Source organism: Hemicordylus capensis, chromosome 3, assembly GCF_027244095.1.
Source record: "Hemicordylus capensis ecotype Gifberg chromosome 3, rHemCap1.1.pri, whole genome shotgun sequence".
NCBI lineage: Eukaryota > Metazoa > Chordata > Lepidosauria > Squamata > Cordylidae > Hemicordylus > Hemicordylus capensis.
Genome location: NC_069659.1, coordinates 208,557,584 through 208,581,810, shown reverse-complemented (window position 1 = coordinate 208,581,810; position 24,227 = coordinate 208,557,584). Strand labels below are relative to the sequence as shown.

Here is a 24,227-nt window from a genome sequence, read left to right as displayed (position 1 = left end):
GCCATAGGGAACAATGGGGAAACTTGAAACATCCAATTGTTCCCCATGGATAGATCCTAGGAACAGCAAAGTGGGTTGTGTGGTAGGGCATAATGGGCACTACCTACTAGGGATGTTCATGAATAGATTTTTCCAATATGATTTATACCTGAATCAAATCACCCCCAATTTGTTTGCGGTACAAATCTGGTCAGCTAGCTCATGGGCGATTTGTTTTGTCCACAAATCTTCCAAAACAGCTCGATTTGGGTACAAATCGTTTTGTACCCAGCTCGATTTGGGTACAAATCGTTTTGTACCCAAATTGATTTGCACAGACAGCAGGCACAGGCAGTGATTCTCTCAGCAGCAGGAAGGGGATGCAAAAAAAAAAAAATCTCTTCTATTTTCCTCAATCAGGAAAGCAGGAACAAAAAGCAGAGAATCCATTCCAGGTGGCAGGCAAGGCAAAGCAAAGTTCATCTAGCGCACTCTCTCTCTTCTCCCACAAGGCAGAATGGTGGCGGGCTGCCAGCTTAAGTACATTTGAAAATCCCTCCTTCTAACTTTCCCCCCTTGTCTCTTCTTTGACCATTCCCCTAGCCAATACGGAGTCAGTCACCCCTGGAAACACAAGATTTGAATGGAAACGAGCCAATCTGGAAACAGGGGAGAATTGACAGCCAATTGTTGCACACTCTAAGTCACCAATCTGAAGTTTGGGAGTGCAGGATCTTCAAAAAACCTTCTTGACACAAAATGGAGACAGCAAGAGAGATTGCCACAAAATGGAGGTCTAAATCTACAAATCTTTTATGTCGAAAATCTGGGTGATCTGTTTTGGACCTGAATCTGGCCAACTACAGGGGTGTTTTGTTTTGTCCACAAATTGCCCCAAACAGGTAGATTTGGGTACAAACCATTTTGTATCCGAATTGATTCGCACATCCCTACTACCTACAATCCAACCCCCCCGCCAAAAAGGATCTTTAACAAATTTTTAACCTTTCCCCCGAACCCCGATACGATCCTATGTGTTCTTTGTGGCAGAGATGGAACAAGCACTGACCTACAGATGATCATTCTTTGCCTTAGAATAAATGCATATATGTATATGCACATATGGAGGCTTCTGTTGCATTCCTCAAAGAGCTCTGCCATGTCAGGAGCTATAGTAGGTTTTTTAAAATTTGAAAACTTGTTTTGTAAATTCAAGCCAATGAGCTGGGAACAGCAGGTTTCAAGGACTCAAGTAAAGAATGACAAGCAATGCAGTTAAAATCTGGCTTCAGTTCTGATATTCTCAGAGATTAAAGATATTTAGTAGAATGGCTAGCACACTATATGCATTTCTGTAAAGGTAAGATCAAAGGCTTTTTGTATAATTACCAGCACTAATTTGTGAAAGGAACTAGAAGTTCTAATAGTAACCTTGGCCCTCGAAAAGTCACTGGTAATTCATACGATGGACCCTAATATCTTTTTGATAACCCTGAAAATGCAGATCCAAACTATATGTGATGGTGGCAATTCCATACGTTTAAACAGAGAATTGCCCCAATCACGTAGAAAGGTGGGTGTTCTGATTTTAAAATAAAAAGGGTTCAATGGAAAAGGAGGGCAGGAGCTGAAGTGGTTTACCTTGTTACAGCCCCCCTCTCCAGGCACCTTTCTCTAGCACCAGGGGCGGAGTTACCATTGGGCAAATGGGTTCAAAGAACATGGGCTGCCCCCAATCAGGAGTCACGCCTTCCAGCCCTGGACACCCCCCCCCATGTCTGACATAAGATTCAGGGGTGTGATTTTACTCCCAAATGGGGCTGCGTGGCCCCGTTTGCACGTGAAATCGGCCAGCACTGCGCTGGTAGCGCAGCCGGAGTGACTCTCCCTGCCTTTAAAAGGTATGGAGAGCCACTTCTGGCCATGTGGCCGATTTAGTTCCCAAATGGGGCAGCGTGGCCCTGTTTAGGAGTTAGGTTAGCCAGCACTGCATTCACAGTGCGGCCAGAACGGGGGAGAGTCACTGTGGCTGCGCTGAAAATGCAGTGCTGGCTGATTTCGCTTCCTAATGGGACCGCATGGCCCTGTTTGGGAGCGAAGCCCCACCCATGCATCTGACGTTTGAAGTGGGGGGCGTGGCTAAACATGCCCTGCATCATATGTCAGACGCAGGGGGCGCCACCACTTGGCTCCCTCCATGCCTGTCTAGCACTCTGCCAACCCCAATCCACAAATGTCACATGTATTCCAGAAACTCATTTTGGTTCCCTTGAAAATGAACAGATGTTTGGGAGGAACCCTGAAAAGCATTTCAAATTTCACTTTTTCAAATGTTCAGTGTCGACTTTACTTTTCTCCCAGCTAGGCTCTGACACTACAAGATGCTCTTGGACTCACAGACCCAGGCCAAACAATACAGGGAGCCCAACACACCCCTGCCCCCATGTTGGCTTGGCTGCCAGGGATTAGCCCTCTCATGAAAGGGACAGTCCACTGGGGAAAACCAGAGGCGCCATGTGCTTCGGGTCTCCATTGGACTGCATCCTCTTGAGGTAAGCCATCCAACTATAGGGCCCTCCGCTGATGTGGGGCTCCTCGTATTTCTGGTTAATAATAGAACCCATATTCCATACCTGCCCCTCTCCACTCAATCCTTCAAGACTGCCAAGCAGTCTGGTTTGCTTCATGTGTCTGAGTGGGTTCAGGTAGGCAGAGTTGGGAAAGAATGGAGATGGATCCTATGTCCACAGCCAAACAGGCCGTGTTGGGACCAGTATTGTGGTGTACGGAAATTGGCCACTGTGGGGCATCTCAGAGCAGGGTATGCATGGATCTGAGTGATCCTGGCAAGCCAGGTGGCCATGCATGGCTAAATAAATAAATAAATGAATGAATAAATCTATAGAAACATGCTGTGAGGAGACCAGTCTGTCAGAGGGGGCGCTTGGACGAGTCCTTTGTGGCAGTCACAAGGAAAAGGTGTTGCTGGGGTACCCTTCCCTGGGCGTTGCATGGAACTAGCAACGGCTGGGCAGCAACAGCCCTCCGGCCCACATGCATGTCTCCAGGGCCAAGTACTCTCATGAGAGAACAGTCCTTGGGAGAAGGGAGTGTTCATCTACCACATGTTTTATCCTCACACAGGGCTCCTGAGCTTGTTCCATTTCTGTTAGATTGCTCCACTCGTGAGTTATGGCCCAAACAGCATGCTTGCACCACAAGGAAAGGGGCTGGCCCCCACTTCCCTTACAAACTGGTAAAAAATTAAAACAGAACCACTTAAAAAATCTAGGGACTTTTAACCCAAACTTTGGGTTATCCCATTGATGGTAGACTTTCCTTTGCCTCCAAGGCTTGTCCCCCCACCCCAACCCCAGTTTAGAGGGACCCCAGTCTGGTGCAACACATGGTGCTGCACCAGACTGAGATACCTTCAAGATGGCGGGGGCCAAGGCTGAACGTTTGGATACACACACACACACACACACACACACACACACACACATGTCGAGGGCACACCTATATACAATTGGAGGGAGCAGCAGCATCCACAGGAACCTTAAGAATGCAGACACTGCCCAGGCATCCAGGTTGCTCTGCTGCCCAACCAGAAAGCACATGCAACACTTTTGAAAGGATGCTGTGCTGGGCAGCCACGCTAGAACAGGTGTGTTATTGGTAAAAGGTCGCCTTGCAGGTGTCCCCTCTCCCCTTCCCCAGATGGAAGCTGTCAAAATGTTTGGTATGGTAATTCCAAGTAAAGGACCTGCATGCCGGGCAACATCTCAAGGTGTGCGTTACAGGTTTCTCAAGAAATCCAATCCAATGGAAGAGACAGAGATCTGTGGGGCAATGTGTTGTCTCTTTCTTTATCTGACTGGACAACAGAAAGGTTTCCACAACTGGTGTTTCCATGGGTTTATGCACAGGGTTCGCACAATGGCATTTGTGCCAAATGATGTGGTAACACTTCCCTGGCATATGTGCCCTTTGTGGGGATACAACTCAGTTGCTCAGTTTCTGATGTTACCGGGGCTTCATGTGTTTGTGCACATATCTCTGCAGTCCTGAACTGCTGGATCCCTCTTTTGCTGTGCCTGTCTTGTCGTCCCATTCTTTTTGTGCGGATGGACAAGGGTTGCACATAAGACATAGGGGAACCACTTTCTTCAAGTGGTTCTCTCCCTTTAAATGGTTAAATGCTAGGGATGCAGTATCCCTGTTGCCAGGCAATGACAGGAAGAGTGAGGAGACGGCAGAGTATGGAGCAACAGCATGGAGGGGCAGCCAGCAAGAACTGTGGCCAGCATAGAGATGACCTATTTCTGGGCTGCTTTGAGCCATCCTCTCTATGGTTATGGGAGGAGCCACAGCACAAAACCCAGCTTACGGAGGTGGCAGAATTCATATGGAACAATAGCCCTTGTTGGAACCTGAGGTTTCAGCAGCAAAACTCACTACAAACAGAAGGTTCAAATTCAGGATTTGGATAAAAAAACTGAGCCATGGTTGGGTGACAAAACTGCGGTTTCATGCATTTGGATGACCACAAATTTGAACCGCTGGCACATTTGCCTCTGGTTTGGTGTTGCATCCAAAGGCGGCCTGAAAGTGAGCTGGGCTGAGAGAAAAGTGCTTAGGGATTTGGGGCAGCTTTTAAAACTGAATTCCCACCTAACCTGTTCTTTTAATGTGATTGGGCATTTCTGTGCCTAAATGCAGGGATCCGTCACAGCCATTTTAGTGTGGCAGTGAGCTGATGTAATGAAATCTAGTTCAAAAGTTCATAAAAGAGAGAGAAATCAAAATTCTCCAGATCAAACCATTGCCTTCTGTTTCCTCACAACCCAATAATCATCCACTTATCTATACAAAACTTTATATTGCTTTCTGCCCTGAAGCCCTCTAAATGTTCAGGCTTAAATGGAGAAAAATCATTTTGGGATGAAGCTACACATAATTGTTGCATTATAACACTTTTGCTTTCTTTACAGCTTCTGCCAAATGCAAATAGCAATAAAATTGCTGATGGGAATGCATATGAGGAGTATTTACACCGAGAGTTACCTCTGCTCTAGAATTTTGTCACTAAATAATTATTAGTGGCATCTAAATAATATATACCTCTCTTCCCCCATCCCAGTATTATAAGGCAGTCTTGAAACAAACCTTCAGCTGAAGTAGCCCAAAACCAAAATATTCCGTAATATCTCAACACATAAACTTGTCTTATGCTGACCCTATACAGAATGTGGTGATGGAGAAATCAAGACGCTGAGGGTAGGGTTAACTGATCAAGCATGTGTATCCTTGATCAAGTATGTATCCAGTGGCCTATAAACATAGACTCCTGTGCATGTACACTCCTAGAGGTGGCACAAGATATTGCAGCACCTTAGGCGAGATGCCGAATGCTGCCCTGCCCAATGCCTTCCCTGGTGGGAGCCAGCCACCTTTCAAAACTGACCCATGCAATTTTTGAAAGAGGCATGGGGGCCAAGGAGGAAGGAAGGTGGCCAGCAGCCTCTTCTGTACATCTTGCATGCCTTCATTGCCAGGCATTATGGCTTATCCAATGAACTTCACAGGTACTCACAGTAACAAGCCTGATCACTCAGTGTTAAATGGTGTTAACGTTAAAAAGAGACCCTCTTCTAACCTGCCTGCCACAATGCTACTGACATGAAGATTAATAATATTTTTAAACAGCTGTGTTCATATAGAACATGCTAACTGGGCAAAGAGGCACCTTTTACCGTGGTGATTCTCTTTATTTAGCAGGGTGAGAGTAACTGGCCCTATCCACCCCCAGCACAGTACCTCCAGTGACTGTGGCTGGTGTCTATCTTATGTTTCATTTTAGAATGTGAGCCCTTTGGGGACAGGGAGCCATCTTATTTATTTGTTGTTTCTCTTTGTAAACCACCCTGAGCTATTTTTGGAAGGGCAGTATAGAAATTGAAATAATAATAATAATAATAATAATAATAATAATAATAATAATAATAGAGAAATTGTGCATTGTTCTGAGCAAATGGACAACACAATCTAAGACAATGAGCCCTTTCTCACAAACAGTTTGTGAGGAGGAAGCCCAGAAGCGCTTACCTCCCTGCACATGAGCAGGCTGCCTTACCTGGGCAGGCGGATCATCCACCCAGATGAGCACTGGCTCCTACCGGTAGCTCTGGAGGTTGGGGTGCTGGGACGTGCTGCCCCATGCCCAGGAGCTCCAATAATGCCCCGGAGCACACTGCGCAAGTGTGTGGTGCATTATGGGGATCCCCCCACCTCGAGTCTTCCAGTTGTGGCTGACACATGATCGCTCAAACGGAGAGCTCTCCTAACCACGTTTTGAGGGGAGGCTTCATAGGCGGGTTTGCCGCTATGGTGCTGGTGGGATCGGGATCGATCCCGGCCGTTCACATACGTGTGCAAAACCGGGTTGGGCTCCCTTAGCCCAGTTTTGCATACACATGTGAATAGCCTCAATATGTTTTTTTTTAAGCATAGGGTGATGATGATGATAATCATTATCATAATAATTTTATTTGTTATTTATTTGTTGTAATAACTTTGAGCGTGGTTTTAAAGTTGGAGGAAGAAGCATCTATAACCTGCACTATGCTGATGACATCACCTTGATAGCTGAGAATGCAGATGATCTATCTGCAAGCTCTAGTAATGAAAGTCAAGGAGCACAGTGAGAAAATGGAACAACAACTAAATGTAAAGAAAACTAAACTAATAACAACAGGTACAGCAACCCGCCTCAGAATTGACAATGAAGACATTGACGTGGTGGATAGTTTCTGCCTTTTAGGATCAACCGTCAACAGTAAATGATCCAGCAGTCAAGAAATATGCTGCAGTCCAGCACTTGGTAAGGTTACAATGAAGGCCTTGGAAAGGATATTTGGATGCTGTGACGTGTCTACACCTACAAAGATTATAATCATTTGGACAATGGTTTTTCTTGTGATACTCTATGGATGTGAAAGCTGGACTTTCAAGAAGCAAGATAGAAAAAGCATTGACGCTTTTGAACTTTGGTGCTGGAAAAGACTTTTGAGGATACCATGGACAGCCAGGAAAATAAACAAATGGATCCAATTCAAATCAATCCAGAATTTTCACTCGAGGCACAAATGACCAGGCTCAAACTATCATACTTTGGACACATTATGCGAAGACCCAGCTCCCTTGAGAAGTCCATAATGCTGGGGAAAGTTGAAAGAAAGAGAAGAAGAGGATGACCAGCATCAAGGTGGATGGATTCGATTATGAGAGCAGTGAATGCACCACTGAGAGATCTTAAAGGCCAAGTTGAAGACAGATTATCCTGAAGAGAATCTATCTATGTGGTCACTAAAAGTTGACACTGATTTGATGGCACTTAATCAATCAATCAATCAATCAATCAATAACTTTATTGATTTGTAATAATAATTTTATTTGTCTTGCAACACAACATAAGAACATGAGATAAAAACACACATCACATTAAATGATAACAAACAAACAAAAGGTGGGAGGAAGCACGTACAAAATACAATACAAAGCAATTTAAAAGACATTTTTAAAATAAGATAAGAAGTATGCAGTGATTATCACAGATGTGGTGAACACAACTGGATTCGGTCCAATTCAGATATAGACAGGAAGGAAATATCTAATAAAAGCTGAGGCCAGACATCTCTGTTTGCCCACAACCTGATTATGTAGGTTGCCAAAGAGGCTTCTCATTTTCATATCCTCTCCTGATAGCTCTTCCTGTTAATTTGAATTTCAAACTCTGACTGGCTATTCATTAAGAATTTCAACTGTAATTGCAAGAGTTAGCCACATATATAATAATGGTTATAATAATACACATTCAGTGGCAATATAACTCTGGATACCATATATTGGGTTGGGTCTTACTTTCATGGCCTTTTTGTAGATTTGCTGGAGGCATCTGGCTGGATATTGCTGGAAAATAGTTGGACTTTGGGGCTGATCCATTAGGGCTCTTCTTAGGTTCTCATAAATTGGCACTACTAACTTTGGAGGCCAATTAATTTTATTTATTTATAATATTTGTATCCCACCCCACCAGAGCTATACTGCTTCGGGTGGCTGAGAAGAACAAATCAAATTAAAAATATATAAAATTAATAAAATTCAATAAAAACAAGGCTCAATTAAAACCAAATTCACAAAATAAAAAACTCATCAGAAGGAAGAAGGCTTTTAAAATGATGGGTCTTTTAAGTGTTTCTTAAAAACACTTAAAGGAGGGGTCCTTGGTGAAGCTCGTCCAGGAGGGCATTCCAAAGCCAAGGGGCTCCAACCAAAATGGCCATATCTGGTCCCTGCCAAACAGGTCTCAGTCAATGGCAGTGTCATGAGTAGTGCCTGAGATGCAGAGTGGAGGGCCCTGGCAGGTTCATATGGGTGGATACGGTCCAGCAGACACTCTGGTCCCAAGGCCTGTAGGGCTTTAAAGGTCATGACTAGCACATTCAATCTAGCCTGGGAGCAAACTGATAACCAGTGAAGCTGTTGCAGAAAGGGTATAATACTTGCAAAGTTACTAGCACTCACAAGCATTCTTGAGGTAGCGCTCTGGATCAGCTGAAGTTCCCATGGGAGAGGGCAGCCTCACATAGAGTGGATTGCAGTAATGCAATCTGGATGTTAGCAAGGCATGGATGATTGTGGTCAGGTCTGACTTCTCCAGGGTCTTCAGTTTCAGGGGAAGATTGTTAGCGACAGTCCATAAGACTGAGGCAATCACATAAATTACATTATGAACACTCAAAGTAAGTAAGTTTTTGACTCAGATTCAGTTTATTACAATCATAGATCAATATAATATGCCTTACTTATGTAAGTATTTTTACCATTCCTTCTCTCTAACACAACATCTGCCTAGCAACCACTGACAGAATTGGACAGTTTTTTAAAAATAATTGGCTGGATTGTACCTCTTTTCAACAGAGCCTGCCTGTGCAAGATCTGCCTAGGAATTATTGATGGACTAGGAAACCGTTTTTTCTGCTTGGTTGGATATCCCACCCTCCACCTCAGCCCCAGCCTGTGCCAAATCTGCCCAGCAACCACTACTGATTTGGGGGTGAAATTTTCCTAGTGGTCAAATATTTCTCCTTTGGACAGACTTCACTCTTGCTTATTGAACCCTGCACCAGCAGAATGTAAAATCCAAAGTCCAGAAGTCAGGGGTCCATAGAATCAAGGTTTTACTGTAATGAGCTTCATCCAGAGCTTCCTGGAGCTGAGATGCCACTGTGCACTTTAACATCATGCTTCAAAACAGAAGCTTTGAAACTGGCTGGAAGTTGTATAGAATGGCTGGGTCCAGTGAGGGTTTTTAAAAAGAAGGGCCAAGCCAGGGCTGCTAAACTTTGGCCCCCCTGCAGATGTTGGCTTACAACTCCCATAATTCCTGGCTCATGGCCACTGTGGCTGGGGATTATGGGAGTTGTAGTCCAAAAGCAGCTAAGGGGGCAAAGTTGAGCAGACCTGGGGCCTTAGGCCATTTCCTTCAGCTGCAGTGGGCACCACCCCCTGATTCAGGGAGGCATTTACCACTCATGCTATATTTCCTCTTCTATTCCTTTGTGACTCTATAATTTTGTGCCCCTGTTTGCTTTGCCTTGTGATGTTGTGGAGCAGCAGGAACACATTACTGCTCTTGTGATCCATTCTGAAGAATCTGGAATGTTTTCTCCATTTCTTCATCAATGCTCAAGCATCTTCCAGAGGTGACATAACACCTTTACATTGGAGCAGGGATTACAGCCAAGGATCAGGAATTTCAACTTTACAGTTTTATCTTCATAAGCATTATACCACTGTTTGTATGGAACATATTGTAATGGTTTGTAGGAACATATAGTAATAACTTGGCACAGCTATATCAGCTCATAGGGTAGTCTGTCTTTTGGTAGCAATACTGTAGACCTGAAGCAAATATTGCTGCCCAAAATTTTCCTTTGCAAATTGTGATGCTGAACACTCCCTGTGGGTTCTCTCATTCTCAAGTAGCTCCTGAATGTTTGATACTTGTATTCAACATCTAATGAACTTTACTTTCAGTATTTAATATTTGACGGTATTTGATGGTTACCATAATCATGGCATTTAGGATCTGATAGCATTTGAGAACTGACAGCTTATGAGATTTCATATTTGATGCCTGCCTAAACAATCAAGACATTCCAACAAGTTTAATATACAGAGATTTTGGATAGAGTTAGAATTTCCTAATCAAAGAACAAAGTCACTTTTTAAATTCAAATTTTGAGTGGCAGAACTGGAAAATAATTAAATACTTAATAGTTATGGAATCCTATGGTGGATATATGGCAAGAGCTATACTGTCTGCCATTTGCAATCTAATTAGAAACTTCTATGCAGCCTTGTAGCCACCTAATGGCAGAGTGGGGAAATGACTTGATTATCAAGCTAGAGGTTGCCGTTTCGAATCCCTGCTGATATGTTTCCCACACTATGGATCACACTATGGATATGTTTCCCACACTATGGAAAACACCTATATCAGGCAGCAGCGATATAGGAAGATGCTGAAAGGCATCATCTCAAACTGTACGGGAGGAGGCAATGGTAAACCCCTCCTGTATTCTACCAAAAACAACCACAAGGATCTGTGGTTGCCAGGAGTCAAAATCGACTCGATGACACACTTTACCTTTACCTTTACTTTATGCAGCCTTGTAAATAAATTTATAAATTTTACTAGCCCCCACTTTTTTTAGTAGCATGCCTGCTCACACATGCCTATGTTCATCCTTTCCTGCACAACAATGACCTAAAGCAGGAGTGAACACATCCCTTTTCAAATTAAGTTTCCCTGTCTGTTTCTCTGAAGATGATTCTTATTTACATTAAGTGACCAGGCAAGAGTCATAAGAACATAAGAACAGTCCTGCTGGATCAGGCCCAAGGCCCATCAAGTCCAGCATCCTTTTTCACACAGTGGCCCACCAGGTGCTTCTGGGAAGTCCACAGGCAAGAACTGAGAGCATGCCATCTCTCGTGCTGTTACTCCCCTGCAACTGAGGCTGGAGATGGCCTATAGCCCTCAGACTGGTAGCCATTGATAGGCCTCTCCTCCATGAAGTTATCCAAACAGCTCTTAAAGCCATCCAGATTGTTGGCTGTCACCACATCTTGTGGCAGAGAATTCTACAAGTTGATTAAACATGTAAAAAGCCTCATAAGGAAAGTGCACTAGGCACCTGATCATCTTGGTTGTGCTCTTCTGCATCTTTTCCAGTTCTACAATGCCCTTCTTAAGGTATGGTGACCAGAGCTGTACATTGTACTCAAAGTGTGGCCACACTATAGTTTTATATAAGGTCATTATAATATTAGCGGTTCTATTTTCATTCCCTTTCCTAATGATCTCTAGCATGGAATTGGCCTTTTTAATAGCTGCCACAAATTGAATAAAGACTTTCAGTTAGGGGAGTGCATGAAAACAGTATGCTTGGTTTGGTTCGAGTCTGAACTGGACTCGAACAGAACCAGGCATGTTTGGTGTCTCCCCCAGCCTGCCCTATACCTCTGAACGGACCCCCATGGTTTGGCTCAAATTCAAGCCAATCCGGGGCTTCTAATGAGATTTTTTTAAAAAACAAAACAAAACCTCACTGCCTCCAGTGGGCTCTGCCATGGCCACTGGGGGGTAGTCTCCAGTGGTTCCCCCACCGGCCTCCCCTTGGAGGCAATGAGTTTTTTAAAAACTTCATTAGAACCCCTGGATCAGTGGGGGGGTGGGGTGTCAGCTCGTGTTCAAGCAGAATTGGGTCTGGTTCGGCTTGAGGGTAAGCCAGGGGCGAGCCCTTGAGAGCAGGCCGAGTTCGATGTCAAACCAGCTCGCGCTTGAGCCAGTATGCACATCCCTACTTTCTATGAGCTGTCCACCATGACCCCATGATCCATCTCCTGGTCAGTCACTAACAGCTCAGATCCCATCAGTGTATATGTGAAGTTGGGGTTGTTGTTGTTTTTGCCCCAAAATGCATCACTTTACACTTGCCAACAGTGAACCGCATTTGCCATTTGGTAGCCTACTCATCCAGTTTGGAGAGATCTTTTAGGAGCTCCTCACAATCTCTTTTGGATTTTAATACCGTAATATTATTATTTCTTGTTAACACAGTCAGACAGGTGTTATTGACTGGTTTGTTTTATCCAGACATCGAGTCCTTCCCAAGGACCTGGGATGCCAGAATTTTATTGTCAATTGTTATAGATATCGTCGCAGAATATAGGCTGTTCCCAGTAAACCTGCTTTTTGTAATTGGCTGATGGTGATTTCTGTGGCCCCTATGGTGTCGAGATGCTCTTCAAGGTCTTTTGGAACTGCACCCAGGGCGCCAATTACCACTGGGATGATTTTGGTCTTTTTCTGCCACAGCCTTTCAATTTCAATTTGTAGATCTTTGTATTTTGTGATTTTTTCTATTTCTTTTTCTTCTATTCTGCTATCCCCTGGTATTGCTATGTCGATTATTTTCACTTGTTTTTCTTTCTTCTCGACTACAGTTATATCTGGTGTAATGTGTGACAGATGTTTGTCTGTTTGTAGTCGGAAGTCCCATAATATTTTTACATCTTCATTTTCTACCACTTTTTCAATTTTATGGTCCCACCAATGTTTGGCTACAGGTAGCTTGTATTTTTTGCAGATGTTCCAGTGTATCATCCCTGCTACTTTGTCATGCTTTTGTTTGTAGTCAGTCTGTGCGATCTTTTTACAACAGCTGATTAGGTGGTCCACGGTTTCATCTGCTTCTTTACAAAGGCGGCACTTGCTGTTTGTTGTGGATTTTTAAAATTTTGTTCTTATTGCATTTGTTCTTAGTGCCTGTTCTTGTGCAGCCAGTATTAAACCCATTCATTATTTCTTTCTTCAAGTTGCCATTCTTAAGCCATTGCCAGGTCTTGGTGATGTCTGATTTTCCACTTATATTGTGCAAATATTGACCATGCAGTGGCCTATTTTTCCATTTTTCTGCTTGGTTCTTGACTTGTTCTTTCTTGTAGGCCTGCTTTGTTTAATTGGTGTTGAATAGTTTCGCATTATTGACCATCTGAAGTGCACCTTCTTCACTGTCCTTGATATATTCTTCAAGGCTTCTTTTCTCCTCCTCTACTGTTTGATGGACTTGCAGCATTCCTCTTCCACCTGAGCTGCAAGGGAGGTATAGCCTATCGACATCACTATGGGTGTGCAGAGCATGATTGATGGTCATGATTTTCCTGGTCTTACGGTCTAGCATCTCTAGCTCTGCCTGGGTCCAGTCTATTATTCCTGCAGTGTATCTGATAACAGGTATAGCCCAGGTATTTATGGCTTGTATGTTGTTCCCGCCATTGAGTTTGGACTTGAGGATTTTTCTAACTCTCCTGATGTATTCACTTCCAATTTTTCTTTTAACTTCAGTGTGTGCGATGTTATCAGCCTGGAGAATGCCCAAGTATTGGTAAGGTTCTTTCTCTTCCAGGTTCTTGATCTTGCTTCCATTGGGCAGTTCTATTCCTTCTGTTTGTGTTATTTTTCCTCTGTTCATTATTAATGCAGCACACTTGTCTAGTCCAAACTCCATTGCTATATCGCTACTGAATATATGGACAGTGTTTAGCAGTGATTCGATTTCTGACTGGGACTTTCCATACAACTTCAGATCGTCCATGTACAGCAGATGGTTGATTTTACTTGATGTTTTAGATGTTTGGTATCCGAGGCCTGTTTTGTTTAGTATTTGTGAAAGTGGGGTCATGGCGATTACAAACAACAGAGGGGCTAGTGAGTCCCCTTGGAAAATGCCTTTTCTAATGCTAACCTGTCCAAGTGTCTCGCCATTGATTGTTAACTGTGTACTCCACATGCTCATTGCTTTTTAAATAAATATCTGAATGTTTTTGCTGACACCAGTTGTTTCTGAACATTTTAGTATCCATGTGTGAGGCAATGAATCGAAGGCTTTCTTGTAGTCAATCCATGCAACACTTAGATTGGTTTTTCTTCTCTTGCAATTTTCTAAAATCATTTTGTCAATCAGCAGCTGGATTTTTGTGCCTCTGGTGTTCGGACAATTTCCTTTCTGCTCAACTGGAAGCTGTTTGTTAGTTAATAAGTGTTGCGCCACTTCATCTGCTATTATACCAGTTAATAATTTGAACATGGTTGGCAGGCAGGTTATCGGTCTATAATTACTTGGAACTGCACCTTTTGCTGGGTCTTTCATGATGAGATGAGTTTTCCCAGTTGTTAGCCATTGTTCAATATCACCTCCTTGCAAAATGTGATTGAACTGTTTTGATAGTTGTTTATGAAGGCTTGTTAGGTGTTTAAGCCAAAAGCCATGCAGTTCATCGTCGCCTGGAGCAGTCCAATTTTTAATTTTCTTTGCTCTTTCACTTATTAATTCTGGTGTTATTATTAGATCTTGCATTTGTTGGTTACATTTTTTGACCTCTTTCATCCAGCCTGCTTTTTAATTATAATCTATTGGATTGTCCCATAATTTCCACCAGAATTGCACCGTTTTTTCTTTATTTGGTGTTTCTAGGTTTCTTGCAGTTTCTCCTTCTATGCTTTGGTAGAAACATCTCTGATTTGACTGGAATTGGAGATTCTGCCTGTGTTGTGTAGTTCTGGCTTCGTATCTGCTAATCTTCTTTGACACTGCTGTTATTTGCTGCTTGATTATTTCCAGGACTTCTCTAATTCTCCTTGAATCTAGGTGGTATTTTTGGATCAGATACTGTTTTGTGTTTTCATTCTTCAGCTTCTTGTCTTTCATATCTTTCGATTTACTAGCATCTGATCTAAGCCCGGAGATTTTATTTTCTAATCTAATCTTCCATTTAGGTGATGTACTACTTTCTTTTTTGACAGGTCCATTGATCTTATATCCGAGCTCTTGTGTTGTTATTGTTGCTGCACTGTACATTAGTTGGTTTGTTTCTTGCAAATTCTTGGTTGTTTTTTCTGCAAGTGCAGCATTGACATCTTTTAATACCTGAGCAAGTTGTTTTTTGGCAACTGTTTTTAGAGCTGGAAGTCGAACCCTGGTGGTTGTTTGGTTCATGTGCTCAGTTATTTTTTGCTTTAGTTTTTGTTGCTTTTCTGTTAAATTGCATTTGGGTTTTTGAGGTGAAGGCAAAGGGGCGGTTGCCTGGTTTTGATTTTGAAACAGTTCAGCAACAGTGGCATCCTCTATTTCCAACACCTCCTCCACCTGCGCCTGAGCAACTTCTTCAATTGGTGGTAATTCTTCTTCCATATCTTGAGCCTGTGTTGTTTTTTGCAGTTCTTCCAGCTCAACTCCTGTGAATACTTTATTTCTTATTATGTATCTTCTCTGGTCTGCTAGCCTTTGTTCTGTTATTTCTGTATCTGGATGCTTCTCTTTCCAAATTTGGTACATTCTTTTTAAATAACCTCTTCTAGTTGGACTAGACTTGTAATAGCAGATCATTATTTCCTTGTTGGCATTTTTCGTATATATTTTTTCGGTTAAGTGACATTTCTTCCAGTAACCTTGCAGTCTCCAGCCCTGGTTGCTCAACTGAAGATCCTGAGTCCTGTTGCCCACTTGCCACCAGATGTCCAGGGACTCCAGCACCTGGCACAGTCCTTGTTGACCCGGGCGACAACCGATCCAGTATAGATTTATTAAAGTTACGTCTCACCATATTGTTGATGGGAGAGGCACTCTTTGTCTGGCTCCTCTGGTGAGATCTGTCCAGTATGGTTGGACCTCCGGCATAGCTCTCACCTTCCTCAGAGCACGCAAGCCCCACAACCACGCCAAGGTAGTGCCTCACTGGAGGATTATTTTATTATTATTATTATTATTATTATTATTATTACATTTATATCCCACTCTTCCTCCAAGGAGCCCAGAGCGGTGTACTACATACTTGAGTTTCTCTTTCACAGCAACCCTGTGAAGTAGGTTAGGCTGAGAGAGAAGTGACTGGCCCAGAGTCACCCAGCTAGTTTCATGGCTGAATGGGGATTTGAACTCGGGTTTCCCCGGTCCTAGCCCAGCACTCTAACCACTATACCACTACACTACATGCTGGTGGTGTCACCTGCAAATTTGGCCACTTTGCTGCTTACCCCAATTTCTAGATCATTTATGGATAAATTAAAAAGCACTGATCCCAGTATCGATCCTTGGGGAGGGGGGTCCACTTCTCACTTCCTTCCATTTAGAGAACTGTCCATTTATACCTCCCCTCTGTTTTCTGTTCTTCAACCAGTTACATGAACCTGTCCCCTTATCCCATGACTGCTAAGTTTTCTCAAGAGTCTTTGATGAGGATCTTTGTTGAAAGCTTTTTGTCTGTTTACAAGCCTGCAGTCTATTTAGAAGCTTGCATTAGTACAATACATAATGATGTATGATACTGTTGCTAGCATTGTATTGGCTGAATTAGTTTTCTAAATTCATCTTCTCATTATAGTTCTTCAGCCTATTCCCTCCCCCTTCTTCCAGTTTATTTTCATTAGTCCTGTTTGTCTTTATGGCATGTGCACGAATCACAATTTGTGCACAGACTCGAAGGGAAGCTGGGGCACCTATAAATGTTTGCAGAGCAGGTCGATACTTGTTCCTCTGCTGCTTGCCGCAGCTTCCTACTGTGGTCGTGTGCCCCCCAGCACCCCTCACACCATGGCAACACACACATGGCCACCATGCATGTGTGAAGGCCATGTGTGTGCTGCCGCCATGCGAAGGGTGCTGGGGGGGGGCAAGTGGGGGAGGAGCAGGTACCGAACTGCTCTGCAAACTTTTATAGGTGCTCCAACTGCTCTTTGAATCTGTGCATGAATCATGATTTGTCCACATCCCTATATGTCTTACCCATTTTTTCATGCCTGCCCTTGGTATGCATAATGAGGTTTTGTTACATAGTGATAATGGCTGACATCCTGACTGATGAAGCTTCAGTGCAACAGGAGAAGCACCAGTGTAGCACTAGTGTTTGCAAAGAGTTATAGACTAACACTGCATCAGTAATAATGTGTGTGTGTAGGAATGTCAGCAACCTCCCCTTTACCCATAAACCCTTTGTGTCACCTTAAAATATGTCCTTGAGGTCTGTGGGCTGTGAGATCCTCAAGGACATATTTTGGGTGGCATAGGCTACTTCCTGTGGAAAGGAAGGTCATCAAAATTTGCCTCCACCTCTGAACAAGCAGGGAGCTGAGTTAGTGGAACTTTTCAGAAGCACTGATGCTTCCTTAGGATGTCAGCCACTGTCAATATTAAATTTCCAAAACAAAGTAAATTAATAGCTAATGGAGTTAATAGGGAGGATTGGAGGGACCATTTTATAAATGCAGGGAGAGGTGAGATTAAGGGAAAGGACTGAGATTCATCATACATGTGAAGTTTGAGATTATTTTGAAATCCAAATAACACTTAAATAATAATCTTTAAAATATGGCTTAGCTGAGCCATCTCTAGTGCTGTTCATTTATGTTTAGACTGCGACCTCTTTTTGAACAGGGAACCATCTTGTGCATTTATTATTTATTTTTCTATATAAATGGCTGTGAGAAGTTTTATTGAAGCTGTATGTAAATATTTGTAGTAGTGTTGGAAAAATTTGTTACAGCAGATATTAATAGGCCAAAAAAGAATGTGGCAAACTTCTTATTTCAATGCGTAGAAAGCCAAATACATATTTGAAGTATGGCCATTGGTATCTCCGAGTTAGACATATAAGGGAGAATATACAAGGGGGTCAGTTTCTAAGGCCCAAGTGGCTTTGGAGAACATTGAAATACTTTTAAAGAGGTGTTTACAACATTAAAAAAAAGTTCAACACAAAGTCTATCCCAAAAATGTAGTAAATGAATTGTGTCATAAGACATGTTCTACCTCACTGTGGTGTTTCTGTTTAATCCATTCCTTGATCCAGGCCAGCTTTTCAATGGGGCTTTAGTTACTTGTATTCCAGTCCTGGAGTAGAGGCGGGGCTAACAAACAGGCAGCAGCAAGAGCACTGGAAAGCAGTCTGCATTTGCCTCTATACATACAGGTGAAACTCGGAAAATTAGAATATTGTGCAAAAGTCCATTAATTTCAGTAATGCAAATTAAAAGGTGAAACTGATATATGAGACAGACGCATTACATGCAAAGCGAGATAAGTCAAGCCTTAATTTGTTATCATTGTGATGATCATGGCGTACAGCTCATGAAAACCCCCAAATTCACAATCTCAGAAAATTAGAATATTACATGGAACCAAGAAGACAAGGATTGAAGAAAAGAACAATATTGGACCTCTGAAAAGTATACAGTATACTGTGCTTGATTGGCCAGCAAACTCGCCTGACCTGACCCCATAGAGAATCTATGGGGCATTGCCAAGAGAAGGATGAGAGACATTAGACCAAACAATGCAGAATTGCTGAAGGCCACTAATGAAACATCCTGGTCTTCCATAATACCTCATCAGTGCCACAGGCTGATAGCATCCATGCCACGCCACATTGAGGCAGTAATTGCTGCAAAAGGGGCCCAAACCAAGTACTGAATACATATGCATGCTTATACTTTTCAGAGGTCAGTTTCACCTTTTAATTTGCATTACTGAAATTAATGGACTTTTGCACGATATTCTAATTTTCCGAGTTTCACCTGTAGTATCTATTTCATTAAACTATTGATATTCCTGATTCCACTCCACTGCCTTGTCCTTGCATACCACAACTCTTTCCCTTGGATTCTAGATCCAAAGAAAAGAGTTTATCAACAGGAATACACGTTTGAGTTCTGCCAAGACAAACAAGACTATCCACGAAACCAGAGATATGACAATCGAGCACCAGGACAGATAGTACTGCTTGGGCAGATTTTCCGAAGTGGGGGAGCCAGACTGAGACATCTAATTGAGGGATGAGGTAGATGCATAGCCAAGAAACCAAGCTGACATCAGTCCCAACAAAGCTTTGTAAGAAGGTGAGGAAAAACATATTTTCTTTGAAAACAGAGAACTTTTTCTGGTGGGAAAACAGATTGCAGCCAAGATGAGAAATGTCACTTGTCTTATAGAAACTCATTGGACTCCCCTTGACCATGTTTTACCTTGAATGGAACCTTGAGATTCATTTCAAATCTCACTTTTTTGAAATTTTGTTCCCAACCTTTACTTCATTTAAAGTACCTTTAAGTGTTCTTCCACCGGAAGACTATTATTCAGTCATGATGCTTTATGCCTGACCCCCGCTCTCTCTCTGACACAGACAATGCCTGCCTGAGCATTGCTCACCTCAGACTGAAAGATACTTTGGCTAGAAAAACAAGCAGCCAGTACAATTACTGATATACAGAGCAAGGCTGCACAGGTGCAAGAAAGAGCAGCCTAACAGAACTTCCCAACTAACTGCACTGGTGCAGTGAGGAAGCAGCAATTTTTGATGCCCTCCCCTTCTTGAGGAAGTCCTCGGCACCATCCAAAAATATGTCCCAGAGAGTTGCAAAGCCATCAGGAACATATTTTTGGGTGGCACAGAGGGCTTCCTGGGGAAGGCATCAAACATTGCCACTTCCTGATGCAGTTTGTTGAGAAGTTCTTTTAGGCTGCTCTCTCACTGCATTGGTGCATCCTTGTTCTGTATGTCAACCAGTACTGACATGGTGAGAGGTGCACTGGACATTTTTTGAACATACACCCTGTCCCCATAACTAAAATGCAAGTCTGGAGGAAAAATTTATTTCAGAATGTGTAACTGTTATGGATGCGGAGATCTGACAAAGCAAATCTAAGGACATTGTTTGGGGCCTAGGGAATCTGTAGTTTTCAAAAGAGAGGCTGTGACTTAGAGAACAAGGCTCCAGGTCAGTTTCCAGAGAATATCTCATTTATGATCCCCAGGCTGGTGGTCCTGATGGACAGCAGCTGTTTCACCCCACCCTGAGCAGATTCCTGCTTCTTGTTCAATGATTAAGTAAACGCCTTCTGTTTTTGTGTACCTAATGTTATGATAATGAGACAGAAGGCGAGTGCCTCCCCATCATTGAGAACCTGATGGCTGTATAATTACTGGGAATCTATGGTACATATTTCAGATTTGCTGTCTGATATAATAGAAAGTCATGGTTTAAATAAACAAATGCTGCCTAATTAGTACTAATTGAGTTAAAAATAAGGGGCATGTGCTCTTCCAGCCTTATTAATAAATAGATGCGTTCCTTTGGCAAGCCTGTTGTTTACCTCCTATCTGTCATCCTTCAGTTTTGATAAGTAAATTGATTTAGCTCAAGCAATAACAATATCAAAGGGTTTGTTGCTGCACTCACTATTAGGGCTAAGAAAACAATCAAGTGTGTGTGTGTGTGTGTGTGTGTGTGTGTGTGTGTATTATCTATATCTATATCAGTCACAGTCAGTGGTTACATGCACAAGATATATGGCAGGAATTCACAAAAGCTGTTTTGGGGCACCCTAGAATGCCTCAGGAGAATGGTTACAAGAAAGAAATGGATGAAATAATTAAAGTATCCCACACACCGAGAAGAGGTTGCCCAGTCTGTCTCTGGATGATTTACTGCTCTGCCCTTCTAATAAATAAGGGTTGGGAATTTTGCTGTACCTTGTTCAGGTGTGAAGATCACTCATTCACTCCTAATGCAGTATTACCCACCCAAAGCAATATTGCCCACCTTGAGAGAAGAGTGTTTGTTATGTGTCTCTGAGTCACTTCTCTGGAGATGCATCCTTTGAGCACGAAACAGTAACATTAATGCTGAAACAGAAAGGTGGGTTTTCTGGCAGTTCATTCTTATAATTTCATATTTTAAATTGAAACCTATTAGGTGTAAGAGGAAATTGTATCTCCAGTTTTGATTCAGGAAAAAAAAGGGGAGGGGGACATTGATCTGTGGGATAAAAACATGAGACCCAGAATGCCTCTGATAATTAAACATGACACCCTTTCCTCTGGTGTAATGGAAAAAAGTCCATGACTGCAGAAAAAAGGCAAAGATCCAGAGGATAACAGGAAGCCTGCCAGGGGCATAAAGGCAACAGTGTAAATGAGAGCCAAAAAGGCCCACCCAAAGAGAGGGGAAAATGATTCACAGCCTTGCTATAATTCTTGGTTTTTCATATTTGCTACAGAGAAAGAGAGCCAGAGAGAGGTGGGTGGAGGCTAAGTAGGGAACACTTGAAAAGCAGGCAGTGAAAAGTTGCAGCAAGCATGTTTTTGAATGACAACAAATTGAGAACTATATGAAAGCATTTATTCTTTCAGGTGTTTATGCAGAAGTCTAGCACAGGGAAAGGCAATGTAAAGTACAATCTCACATTGAGCGACTAGCCTTTCAGCAATATATACATATAGATAGATAGTCATAAAAATAGAAACACACAATGCAGGGACCATAATCACAGACTTAATGAGTAAGTGCAGCTAAGAAAAACATTGTGAGGTGCTTCACATGACACGTGTGAAGCACCTGAAGGGGTTCTGCGGGGAGAGTTGGCTTAGCCCACTCTCCCTGCAGATGAGCAGCCGCTCGTAGCTGGGTGGCCAGATCGGTCGACCTCACGGCTGCAGGCTCCATCACGGCTCCAGGATGCTCCATGAGTGCATGGGGCATCCTGGAGAGACCCCCCAAGCCCAGGAGGCTGCTTGCAGCCTCCTGGTCGGGGGTCTACCCGTGTGTCACCACATGTCACGGTGACACACGAGCAAAAAAACAAGGTTAACAGAGCGATCGCTCCGTTAACCTCATTTAAGGGGAGGGGGGTTTAATGAGGCTAGGTGTGGGAGCTGCGCAGCTCCCGTTGCAACACATGATCGCCCAAAAGCAGGCTGGGCTCCCTTAGGCCGCTTTTGGGCAATTGTGGGAATAGCCTCAGTATGTGCTATAGAACAGCATATTCAAACATAAACAACCCTTAAAAAACCTTTAACAGTAGATATATCTTAAAAATGCAGCATATTCAAAGATGAGATATATTTACAACATAGGCTAGTCTGTCCAACTTCTTGGCTAGTATGAAAGTTTTTGCAGTCATGTGATGAAGCACAAAGTTGATCAATAAAACTGTTCACTTATACAATGAGCCGGGTCTCACGATCAGTGAGACCTGGTTTGGTGAGCCTGCTAAGCCCGCTCTCCCCGCAGACGATTACAGCGGGAGCCCTGGGTGGCCGGATCGGCCGCCCACACGATTGCCGGCTCTGTGACAGAGCCGGCGGGGACTGGGGGGGAGTGGGGGCCGATTGGCCCCGAAAGCTCCAGCATGCTCTGTGCAAGTGCACAGGGCATGCTGGCGAGACCCCTGGAGCCGGGAGGCGCCTTTTCGCCTCCCCTACGGGCGTCTCCTCATGACTAGCCACAGTGCAGAGCTGAGGAGCAAACCCGGGTTTGCGGAGTTTTAGGGGAGGGGTACTTGAGCGGGTTACCAACTCTAGAACCACCAGGCTCATAGCCAAGCCTGGTGGTTCTCATGATTTCAGAAAATCGGGCTAGCAGAGGCTAGCCCAATTTTCTGCAATCGTGTGAATAGCCTCAATGTGGCATGAATCACCTGTAGCTGTTTGAGTGTGTGTGTGTGACTGTCTGTCTGTCTGTGTGTTTATATAGAGAGAGCGTAACTATGCAGTTAAGTCACATTTGGTATTAAATGCGTGTCTTGAATTGTGCAGGATAAAGTATATGGTGAGGGCTCCAATCTGAGAAACATTTGGGGGAAATACCTTTTTATAGCTGCTTCCCTCACAAACACAAAGCAATCTTATGTTTGTTTAACTAAGCTTTATTCAGAAACAACCCCATTTTCCTCCTTTTTCTGCCTTTCCTTTTGACTCCACTTTCTTCCCTCCCAACACTCTCTACAGGATCCCCACAGGGACAAACCTCTAATTAACAAAACATAAAAGATTGCTAAATAGAATACAACACATCCCTCCCCTTTATAACAATCAGAATGGAATTCATTTAAAATTTTGTTGACAATCTTGGAGACTTTTAGGTGGTCTCCTGTCACACACACTTCTCCCAATTCTTGGGATCTCTGGCACAGGAGCTGTTTGTGGTCTGTTTTTTGGTACAGAGAATTATTCATCAGTTTCATCAGCCGCATCTGTAAGGTCAAAGCTGGAGGCAAGGTCAAATTCCTCTCCAGTTCCTCTCCTGAGATCAGACTCTCTTCCTGCTTTTCTCAGAGCATGTATGCTTGAAAGTCTCGAACTATTCCATTTCTTTCCATCTTCCAATATGACAGAATCTCCTCAGATTGTGATTATTTGTTTTGGTCCAGAATGTCAGTCACCTTCCTTTCTCACTTTATAAGGCAGCTGTACTCAAAGACCCCCACCTGAAATGTTTGCTGTTCGGCACACTGTTTCTGATCCATATACAATTTATATTTTTGTTGCCTTTTCCTTACTTGATAATGGATCTCCAAATCCTCAGGATGAGATGGCACAGAAAGCCCTATCAGTTGTTGCCAGAGGTTAGGTGTGGTGATAGTTTTGTCAGTCGTTCAAAAGGTGATTTTCCTGTAGTAGAATGAGGAGTAAGCAAATAGAGTTTCATGGATTGCCTCCTTCCAGGGTTGTTGCTGCGCAGTAGCCAGTTGTAACTTTCACTAAACTGTTCATTCTTTCCACTAGGCCATTTCCTTGAAGATGGTACAAGGAAAAAGTCTTGTGTTTTATCCCATGGTCATGCAAGTATTGCTCCGTTTCAGATGAGGTAAGCTGTGTCCCATTGTCAGTCACCAGTTCTTTAGGAAGACCATCTCTCACAAAAACTTCAGCCAGGAACTGGATTAATTAATTAATTAATTAATTCACTCAATTTCTATACCGCCCTTTCAAAAATGGCTCAGGGTGGTTTACAAACAAGATTACCTTGTTTGTAGCAATGTTGTCAGCAAATAAAACCTCTGAGCACCTGGCATAGTAATCCACCTTCACTATAACAAATCTTTCTTTTGTGGGTTGGTTATCTAAAGGCCCCCTTATATCCAGAGCACGTTTTCCCCAGGGACTATTGGGATACCCTACTGGAGTCAAGGTCTTCTGCAACCTGTCAGATACAGCACAAGCCATACAGTACCTGATTACATCTTGAATGTGTTTGGCCACCAAAAACTTTATCTGATTTGCCTTTTAGTTAAACTCATGCCCAGGCGACCTTTGTGGGCAATTTTGATCACTTTTGCTTGTAA

General features: G+C 43.0%; 2 long non-coding RNA genes across 3 annotated transcripts in view; one reads left to right on the top strand and one right to left on the bottom strand.

The window, feature by feature from the left end:
- LOC128348830 (uncharacterized) overlaps positions 1-24,227 on the bottom strand; it is a 79,798-nt gene that overhangs the window by 39,148 nt on the left and 16,423 nt on the right. The gene's annotated exons all lie outside the window — the stretch shown is intronic.
- Positions 1-24,227, top strand: part of LOC128348831 (uncharacterized) — a 53,156-nt gene that overhangs the window by 14,349 nt on the left and 14,580 nt on the right. The window contains exon 3 of the long non-coding RNA XR_008318364.1: positions 23,668-23,749. This is a non-coding gene — a long non-coding RNA (uncharacterized LOC128348831). The remainder of the gene's footprint in view (positions 1-23,667; positions 23,750-24,227) is intronic.